The 10,153-nt window shown below is 47.8% G+C and overlaps 1 long non-coding RNA gene across 1 annotated transcript in view; it reads left to right on the forward strand.

The window, feature by feature from the left end:
* The window catches only part of LOC144225808 (uncharacterized), an 11,563-nt gene extending 2,029 nt beyond the window's left edge, over nucleotides 1-9,534 (forward strand). The window contains exons 2-5 of the long non-coding RNA XR_013333397.1: nucleotides 1,686-1,753; nucleotides 1,834-2,048; nucleotides 7,408-7,493; nucleotides 9,267-9,534. This is a non-coding gene — a long non-coding RNA (uncharacterized LOC144225808). The remainder of the gene's footprint in view (nucleotides 1-1,685; nucleotides 1,754-1,833; nucleotides 2,049-7,407; nucleotides 7,494-9,266) is intronic.
* The last annotated feature ends 619 nt before the right edge of the window (nucleotides 9,535-10,153 follow it).

A 10,153-nucleotide genomic window follows, 5' to 3' on the forward strand; every position in this document is an offset into this window, starting at 1 on the left:
AGTGAGGAGCGCTGAGGAGGAGTGTGAGTGGTTGGCTCTAGGGCCTGTGCTGGTCATTTAAGGCAGACAGATGACTCGCGGTTTGGCTCTCTTCGAGGCAAGATCCGGGAGACCCCCGAGAGGGTGGGGCCCCCCTGCTTGGCCCAGAGCTTAGCAGTTGCTTTTCTGTTCCCTTTGCACGTGTTTACTCCGTGCCGCACGCAGGGAGAGTGAGTGAGCGCGGCGAGCCAGCAGGCCTGGCAGCTCTTCCTCTTTGGGACGGTGGGGGCAGGGTGGGCAGGGGGTGGATGTCGGTGGAGGGGGAAGGCTGAACATCCCAGACGCACAAGTTTCGCAGGTACTGAACTGGCACGATTGCCGAGGGCTAGGCGGTCTCTCAGGACGCGGCCGTACGTTTCCCGCGGGAGCAGCGGGGCCTCGTTGGTGAGACTGCGACGCCCGCGTTGCCGCTTGATGCGGGAGAACTCTGCGCTTCGGGCCGGGCCAGGCGAGGTGCTCAGATGTGCTCCAGCCCTGAGCCGGCCGCTGCTCTGCCCCCTCGGCCCCAGGGCACATCTGGGCTCACCAGGTCCAGACCGTGGCTACCGTTTCCTTTCTTGGCACATTTGTGGTGGGTGCGGGGCTGGGCCGCGAGCGCTGTACCGCCTTTCCCCACGCGCCCCGGCTCTGCTCTGAAGCCTCGCAAGGTTCGGTTCGGGAGTCAGAAGTCCTAAAGTCTTCCAAAGAGGTCGCAGTGGGCTCTTGTGTCCCTTGGCAGGTTACTGTCCCCAGATGAGTGCCTCTGTGCCCGACTGTCCCCTCTCTTTTTACGATTCTTGGGGCCTCCGTGTGCCGGGAATCTCAGCCACATAGGTCTTTAGTTGTGCGGACCCCTGGGTTGATTCTGCAAGCCCCTCCTCTGAAGTTCTTGTAATTCTAGAAGTGGGGAGGTCATGGGTCGGACTGTCGAGGGCACGTGAGTCTGTTCCCAAGCTCTGATCTGTGCCGGGTCCCACGTAGTTGGTCTCCTTCAGGAAGAGGGATGGCCCTGCGTGCCAGAGGCCTGGACAGGACATGCTCAATGGGACTTGGGCCCAGTACATCAGAGCTGAGGGTATATGTTGGAGCTGGGTTCAGATCACATTGGGAACCTGTCTGGCGTCCCCCATTTTTGATCCAGGGTCAATGGCCACACCTGATGTACACCCTTTCTTCTCCATTATTTCTGCTGTGACTTCCAGCTCTTGGTGTCCCCTGTGTGCTCCTTACGGTGTCCTCCGCCTGTCACCCCTCCCTTCCACTGCTTCCTCGCGGGCCCTCCAACACTTCAGCTTTGCTTCAGGCGGGGTCACAGTCCGCGCACGGCCTTAAATGGTCCTTGCACGTTTCTGGGCGTGGACTCAGTCTTCTATTGAGCGCTCACCAGTCACCAGCGGCCATGGCCTTGTTGAAAGTCATTTGCAGAGGGGAGAATACGGGAGCCCAACTCTCCTCCCTGCACTCACCCCTGCCTGGTGTCCTTCTCCAGGGTCAGGGCTGTCCCGTCGTGGGCGCCGGCCGGGCTCAGGCCCTCCTCTCACCGTCTCAAGTCCCCCCAGCCTGTGACCAGTCCCATGGCCTCATCCGTGGGGCGTCTGACACGCATTCCCGACGGGGCTGCCTCTTCCCAGCAAGGTCAGCGTGCGCGTGCATTTCTCTGCCTACAGGTTGCTGGCACGGAGCCCGGAACGAGGAGGCCCCTTCAGAGCACAGTGTTTCTGTCGGAGCATCACAGGTCTGTCCGTCCGTCCAAGAGGCCCAGCCCTGTGAGACGCGTAGCTCACTCTTGAAAGACCTCTTGCACTTTGCTGACAGGATGGTCTACACCCCGAGCAAGGCCTGTATGCTCATGGGGGAAAGCATTACGGGCACCAAAAGCATCAAATTAGAGTGGAGCTTTCCAGAAGTGATGACGGAAGGCCTTCATCTGCGAAGAACTGCAGAAGTTACGTGACACAATCTGTATCTGCATTGAGAATGTGAAGGACTTCACAGGCAGCCCAGGCCACCCCAACAGCAGGCCCTTCACAGTGAGTGGAAACAAACGGGACTCGGTGGGTGGGCAGAATTGGGGCGGCTGGCTGGCTCAGTCAGTAAGGCATGCAACTCTTTCTCTCTCTCTTTTTTTTTTTTTAAGTTTATTTTGAGAGAGAGAGTGCTCATGAGCATGTGCGCAAATGAGACGGGGAGTGGCAGAACAAGAGGGAGAGAGAGAAAATCCAAAGCAGGCTCCAAGCTGTCAGTGCAGAGCCCAAAGTGGGGCGTGAACCCACGAACCCAAAATCAAGACTCGGACGCTTAAGTGACTGAGTACCCTAGGTGCTCTGAACAGACAACACTTTTTTTTTTTTTTAATGTTTATTTATACTTGTGTGAGAGAGAGAGAGAGCATGAGTGGGGCAGGGGCAGAGAGAGAGGGTGACATAGAATCTGAAGCAGACTCCAGGCTCCGAGCTGTCAGCACAGAGCCCGATGCGGGGCTCGAACCCATGAACCGGGAGATCACAACCTGAGCTGAAGTCAGACGCTTAACTGACGGAGCCACCCAGGCGCCCCGAGCTTGCAACTCAATCTTGGGTTCGGGAGTTCCGTCTCCACATTGGGCGTGGAGCTTTAAAAACAAAGTGGACAAAATTGTTAGAAACGTGAATGTGAGAAAAGCTTCAGCTGCACAGACAGAAGTGTTGACTGTGAAAAATCCACACTGGGGAATGGCTGTGTAAGTGCAGTGACTATAGGAAAGCCTTCTCCTCAAACATAAGCTTGTTAAGAACCAGAAAATCCAAACTGGATAAAGCCCTTACGTGGGAAGTTCCTTGGGTGCATGCCAGTCTCATCAAACAGGAGAGTTTTCCTGGAAAAAGGCCTTCTGAGTGCCCCAAATGTGGGGATTCTGTTAGGTGTAGCTCTAACATCAGTGGGTGTGAGTTCACACTGGAGAATGGCCTTAAGAGTGTTGGGTGTTCACATCCATTAGAGACTGGAGAATTCACACTGAATGAAGAAAGTCCTTTCGTGTTTAGCCATCCTCGGGGGTTCTTGAGATGCAGCTCCACGCTCCTGGGCATTGGAGGGTTCACACTGGAAAAGGACTTACAACAGCGATTGGCTGTTGTGCGTGATATTATGAGCATGCGTGTACCAAGGTCCCTTTGAGACTGTTTGGGACCCTTCAGTTCTTTATAGTATATACTCAGACGTGAGATTGCTGGTTCTTATGGAGCTTCGGTTTAAATGTTTTGCAGAACTGTTTCCGTATTTTTTTAATGGTTTTTTTTTGTTTGTTTGTTTTTTAATTTCTGAGAGAGAGGGGCAGTGTGAGCAGGGGAGGTCAGAGAGAGAGGGAAACACAGAATCTGAAAGTCTCCAGGCTCTGACAGCACAGAGCCTGAAGTGGGGCTCGAACCCACAAACTGTGAGATCATGACCTGAGCTGAAGTCAGACGCTTAACCAACTGAGCCACCCAGGCGCCCGTTTCCGTACTTCCATACCCAGTTCCTATGCCCACCAAGAGTGCACAGGATCCCAGTTTCTCCAAGTACTCATTGAATCTGTTTTTATTGTTTCTAGCATTATGATTATGACTTTGATATCCACTATCCTAATGTGTGTGAGGTGGTGTCTCACTGCGGTTTACATTTGCATTTTCCTCATGGCCAGTGATGTCGAGTGTCTTTTTATGTGCCTCTTGGCCACTTTTGCATCATCTTTGGAGAGAGATCTGTTCAAATCACGTGCCCATTTTCAAATTGAATTATTCTTGTTTACCTTTAGGAGTCCTTCTATGTTCTGATATTGTCCACTTATTAGATAATTTACAAGTGTTTTATCGTTCTGTGAGATTCCTTTTCTCATGATGTTTCCTTCAGTGTGCAAAAGTTTTTCCTTTAAAAAAATTTTTTTTAAGTTTATTTATTTATGAGAGATAGAGCATGAGTGGCAGAGGGGCAGAGAAAGAGGGAGACACAGAATCCGAAGCAGCTCCAGGCTCCGAGCTGTCAGCACAGAGCCTGATGCGGGGCTCAAACTCACAGTACGTGAGATCATGACCTGAGTTGAAGTTGGACACTTAACCAACTGAGCCACCCAGGCGCCCCGGAAGTTTTTCCTGTTGATATACCCCAATTTATTTTTACTTTTGTTATGTGTGCTTTTGGTGTCATATCCAAGAAATTGTTGCAGTTGGGAATGGGATCTTTTGTTTTCTTTAGATAAAAGGATAGGGGGCTAAAAAAGCAGCAGGAGTTGAAAGATGAGGAGAAAGAAGAAAAAGGGAATGTAAGTAAGGGAAGATGATATGCTGTAAAAGGAACAGAGAAGAAAGGTTTTTTTTTAATTATTTTTTTAAGTTTATTTTTAAAGAGAGAGAGCGCGCATGCATGAGTGGGGGAGGGACAGAGAGAAGGAGAGAGAGAGGATCCCATGCAGGCTCTGAGTTGTCAGTGCGGATCCCAATGTGGATCTTGAACCCACGAACCATGAGATCATGACCTGAGCCAAAATCAAGAGCGTGATGCTTAACCGAATGAGCCACCCAGGCACCCTTTTGTTTTATTTTGTTTTGTTTTCTCTTAATTTTTAATGTATTCTAATATCATTTAATTTAATTTTAAATGTGAGAAAGTTTGATTTTTATTGACAACCTCTTTTGTGACAGGTCTCATGATAGGGACTTTACAAGCACCATCTCATGTAATCCTCAAGCCAGTTACCACAATTGAGAAAAAAAGTTTGGAGAAGTCAACAGAGAGTATGATAGAGGAGATGGGGAGAGAGAACAGACAGACCCGGGAACCAGTCTCAGATTCTCGTCTCTAGTAGTAGATTTAAACTCCATAGCGCAATGCATTGTAGGTGAAATTTCAATTAATTCCACCTAAATGTAAAGCTTTCTGTTCCATGGGGCGCCTGGGCGGCTTAGTGNCAAAGAGAAATTAAATTTAAAAAAAAAATAATAAAGCTTTCTGTTCCATAGGAGTCATGAAAGTCAAAATTCAGATTGAGTTAGAAGACAGAAAAGACATTTAAAATCTCTGAACAGGCTCCGTGTTACACAAGGAAGTTGTAGATGCTCACTTAGGATTCAGTTGTCAAACCCCCTGCAAATGAACTAAAGCAGGAGCAGAGGGGTGCCAGCTGGCCATCAAGGCTGTGACGCCCCGACTCCTTCCTATTAAAGAAAAACAGATGCAAGCACAGTCCCGTAGGTCCTTCAAATGACCGGACTCCGGAAAGCAGGCACAAAGCACTGCCGAAGCAGTCGCGTCCACCACAGGAGGGCCTAGCGCTGCCGCGATGATGTGTGTTTATTTTCCGCTGTGAAATACCTAGGAATGGAATGGCAGGGTCAAAGTGTGAGTGAACGGTTAACGTTCGTTTTCAAAGTAAACTTTACTTTTGGAAAGGTTTAAGAGAAAAACAGTCCCCTTCAGAGCCACTTGTCCCCACGCTGACGTTTTCCAGCAAGTAAGGCATCGTGTTATCACGTGGTACATTTCTTACAATGTTGAGTTAAATGGTAATAGTTATAGGGGCACCTGGGTGGCTCAGTTGGTTGAGCATCCAACTACGGCTCAGGTCATGATCTCACATATTGTGAGTTCGAGCCCCACATTGGGCTCTGTGCTGACAGCTCAGAGCCTGCAGCCTGCTTTGGAGTCTGTGTCTCCCTCTCTCTGTACTTCTGCTCATACTATCTCTCTCTGTCTCTCAAAAAAGGAATAAACGTTAAAAAAATTTTTTTAATTTTAAAAATGGTAATTGTTATTAACTAAAGCTCACAGTCTGCATTAGGGTTCACTGTTTGCGTTCTACATTCCGTGGATTTTGAGACCTGTATGATGTCAAGTTGCAGCTATTCCAGCATGGCATAGAGTAGTGTCCCTGCTCCATCTGTTTACCCTCCCTCCCCTCTCCCTTGTCAACCCTGATTTATTTGGGGGTGGGGTGAGGTAGGTGGTCATAACACTTAATATGAGATCTGACAATTGTTAAGTTTGCAATACTTTACTATCACCTGTAGATACAATGTTGTACAGAGATCTGTACAGATGTTCACTCAGTCTTGCGTTCCCAGACAAACCCCACTTGCTCCTGACGTATTATTCTCCAGATACGCAGCAGAATCAGATTTTCTGATAATGTTTTAATGTTTGTTTATTTTGAGAGAGAGAGAGAGAGAGAATGTATGAGTGGGGGAGGATCAGAGAGAGAGGGAGAGAATCCCAAGTAGTCTCCAAACTCAGCATGGGGCCTGATGCAGGACCTAATCTCATGACTGTGAGATCATGACCTGAGCCAAAATCAAGAGTCCAATGCTTTAACCGACTGAGCCACCCGCCCCTTTTCTGATAATCTTAATATATTTGATATCTTAATAGATAAGGGTTAATTGGTCGGTAGTTTTCATGGGTTGTCTCTGTCTCAGTTTGAGATCAGAAGAATCTTAACCTCATAGAATGAGTTAGGAAATGTTTTTTCTTTATTTTCTGGAAGAATTTGTGAAGAATAATGGCATTTCTTGTTTTAAATGGTAGAATTCCCTATTGAAGGCATTTGGGCTTGGGATTTCCTTGTGGGAAGGTTTTCAATTACTGTTACTTAGTATAGTTCTTTTTATATTTTCCTCTTATGTCATATTTAATAATCTTTTAAGGGGGGTGCCTGGGTGGCTCAGTCGGTTAAGCGTCCGACTTCGGCTCAGGTCATGATCTCACGGTTCATGGGTTCGAGCCCCACGTCGGGTTCTGTGCTGACAGCTAGCTCAGAGCCTGGAGCCTGTTTCAGATCCTGTGTCTCCCTCTCTCTCTGACCCTCTCCTGCTCATGCTGTCTCTCTCTCAGAAATAAATAAAACATTAAAAAATTTAAAAAAAATAATATTTTAAGGATTTTGTACATTTCCTCTAAATTGTTTAAATTTGATGGGTAAAGTTGCCCATGATGTTTCCTTATGATGCTCTTAATTTCTGCAGAGTCAATAATCCTATTTCCCCTTCATTCTAATTTTCTTAATTTCTGTTATTTTCTTGGCCTACCTAAACTTGTCAATTTTGATAATTGTTTGAAAGAGCCAGCTTTTTATTTTTATCGATTTTTAAAAGTTTGTTCATTTATTTACTTATTTTTGAGAGAGAGAGAGAGAGCACTAGCAGAGAAGGGGCAGAGAAAGAGGAGGAGAGAGAGAGACAGAATCTAAAACAGGTTGTAGGCTCTGAGTTGTCAGCACAGAGCCCAGTGCGGGGCTTGAACTCACAGACCGTGAGATCATGACCTGAGCCGAAATCAGACACTCAACCGACTGAGCCACCCAAGAGCCCCTATTTTCATAGATTTTTATAGTGTTTTTCTTTTTTTCTATTCCAGTGAGTTTTGTTCTAATCTTTATAGGTAAAGTCCGTGTGTTTCCCATCTCCTGCTTTTGGCAGAGAGTCCGAGGCACACAGAGGAGGGGAATGTTCTGTAATGGAAAACAGGTAAAGTTTCAGCAGTGCCTGATTGTACGATGCTGGTGTCAGGGCACAGCGGTGGCTGGGTGGTGTTGGGAGCAGAAGTGGGAATCCTATGTGATTTGTTAAGTATACATAATTAGCTTTCTCTGGTTGCTCCTAAGTGGGAAGTTTGAGCAAAAATTACAGAAGTTGCTAGTAACTAATCAAGTCCCTAACTGTTGACTTTTTTGCAGTGTATTATAAAAAACTGAATACAGGATATTTAGGGTGTCCTGACAAAATCAGTATAGAAATCAAGACCAACCCATTAAACACAGGACATGTCCTTGAATTGTGCCAGGGTCTTCATTTATAAAGGTGACTGAGTGCAACATGGAGAGGTCAATGCCATTGGAAGGGACTTTGTGCTACTCCACAGTTTCCTGGGTTATGACTGGTAAATTAACATTTGTTAAGTCCAGCACAGGGTGCCAAAGGGTGGGTCAGGTTGTGGTTCAATAACAGCCCACAAGAGACATTGAAATAGAGCAGTTTATTAGTCACAGGTCCTGGAAGAAGTGCATGGCACACCTCCAGGGGCCATTCAGGAATGTCAAGGCCAAATGCAGGTAGAAAAAAGGCACACCTGGGGCACGTGCCTTTATAAGGGTCCCTGAGTTGAGTGGCTTTGAGGTTTCCCAGGTAGGGACAGATTGGTCAGTTTAGACCCAAACAGCTGGGTTTTGGTAAGCTTCAAAGAGGTCTTATCTAAGGGGGAAACATCTGGGAGGCTGGGGGCTGTTAATTACAAGGGCCTTTGGGAAGTCCTATCAGGAACTTACATTTGCTTGTACTCTTTGGGCTGTAATCTAGGGCATGTGCTTCCACGAGGCGGTGGGTGTCTATGTAAAGTCCCCCGCAGGCCGTTTGGCCAAACAAAATGGATGCTGAGACAGTGACACCAGGAAGTAGCTTAGCTCCACTCTAGATACCCGGAAATAAGAGGCCAGGCACACCACGAAGGTCCGCAGGAAACCACCTCACATGCAGAAAGGACAGGGCCGGAGGGGGAACTGAGGTTATGGCTGATGGGTCAGGGAGTGCCTAGGTGGGGACATGCCTCTGGGGCAGGAAGCGAAAACACACTTTAGGGCTTATTCCTGAGCTGCTTATAATAGGAGATCTGCAAGCCTGTAAGACTTGGGAGAGAGAAGTACACATCTTTGACGATTAGTTTGGACTTCAGATAAATGAATACTAAATAGACAAATGGAGAAAACACAGAACAATCCTGTAGACAGAGAGCAGCTCTCTCCCTGATGCGTCCCACGCACCTATCAGAGAGCCTGAAACCCTGTGGGGGCACACTGTGCATTTCTTTCTTTCTTTTTTTAATTTTTTAAATGTTTTTAATTTATTTCTGAGACACAGAGAGAGAAAGCATGAGCAGGGGAGGGTCAGAGAGAAAGGGAGACACAGAATCCAAAACAGGCTCCAGGCTCTGAGCTGGCTGTCAGCACAGAGCCCGATGCGGGGCTCGAACCTACGAACCAAGAGATCATGACCTGAGCTGAAGCCGGACGCTTAACTGACTGAGCCACCCAGGTGCCCCCGTGCATTTCTTACATACGTAAATACACCCCACAGCACAGCTTCTCTGTTCATTTTCGCCATTTAGGCAAGCCTTTCAAAACATTGTCTCTCTCTCTCTCCAACCAGTTAATAGCCTCGTTTTCAGTTTTAAAAAACCCCCAAAACCTGAGTATGGCCAAGATTCAAGCAGAGCCATAAACATAGCTTCATTTTCTGGTTTTTCAGATTTCAGTCTTGCAAACTTCCTTGGATCTTAACCTTTTTTTAAACCCACGTTCACAGGTATGTCTTCCCAGCAGTATTTCTGTTACTCTCTTTGAACAACTGATCATTATTAATGCCTTTCAGTAATTTCCATTCCACAAGTGTTTTTCACGGATGACTTCGACTCCCTGAAATGACACCGTTGGTAGAATTTCAGGTGAAATGATAAACCACTTACCAGCAAGAAGAGGAGAGACTGGATCCCTTACCTTTGTCTGGAGGACAGGCTGCTGCTTTCTTACAGGTGCCCCAGCTGTGGGAGTAGCCACTCCGTCCCGGCAGAAGATGGTGTGTGTTACGTCACTGTTCTTTCCAGATTTGAAATTGAAGAATATCGCAGGAGGAGTAGTATTTGAAGAACTGTGTTGCTCACTGGGTTCGAACAACCAGCGACTGTCTACACAGACAGGAAAGAGGTTTTTCCAGGAATCCGAGGCACAGCTTCGCCCTTTCTACCCACTTGGGTGTCCGCCCCGTCATGCTGCCCCAACCTTCCCCTCCATGGCTCTGTCCGAAGCCTTTTCTTTCTTGTCCTGGGACGAATACACGGCTCATTAAAACTGACTCGAGATTCAGCCTGTATTTGAAAAGCGACGCGGTATTTGATAGCTCTGAGCAGACGTGGCGTCGTGATGTGCTGTCCGTTTGCATTGCAGCATATGAAGTAACAGGTCCCTAACTGCCCGGACTGGGCGCCAAGAAATCTGGGTACGTCCCCTTTAAAAGCAGGTGATGACACCCTCCCCACTCCCCTTCCCTGGAGCCCCGGAACTCCATTTCCCAGCGCCCCCCGACTAGGCCTCTCGCCCTTTGTCCGCTGCGAACGGAGGCGGTGGCGGCGGCGGCGG

This window comes from Crocuta crocuta, unplaced genomic scaffold (assembly GCF_008692635.1).
Source record: "Crocuta crocuta isolate KB4526 unplaced genomic scaffold, BGI_CrCroc_1.0 scaffold142, whole genome shotgun sequence".
Classification (NCBI taxonomy): domain Eukaryota; kingdom Metazoa; phylum Chordata; class Mammalia; order Carnivora; family Hyaenidae; genus Crocuta; species Crocuta crocuta.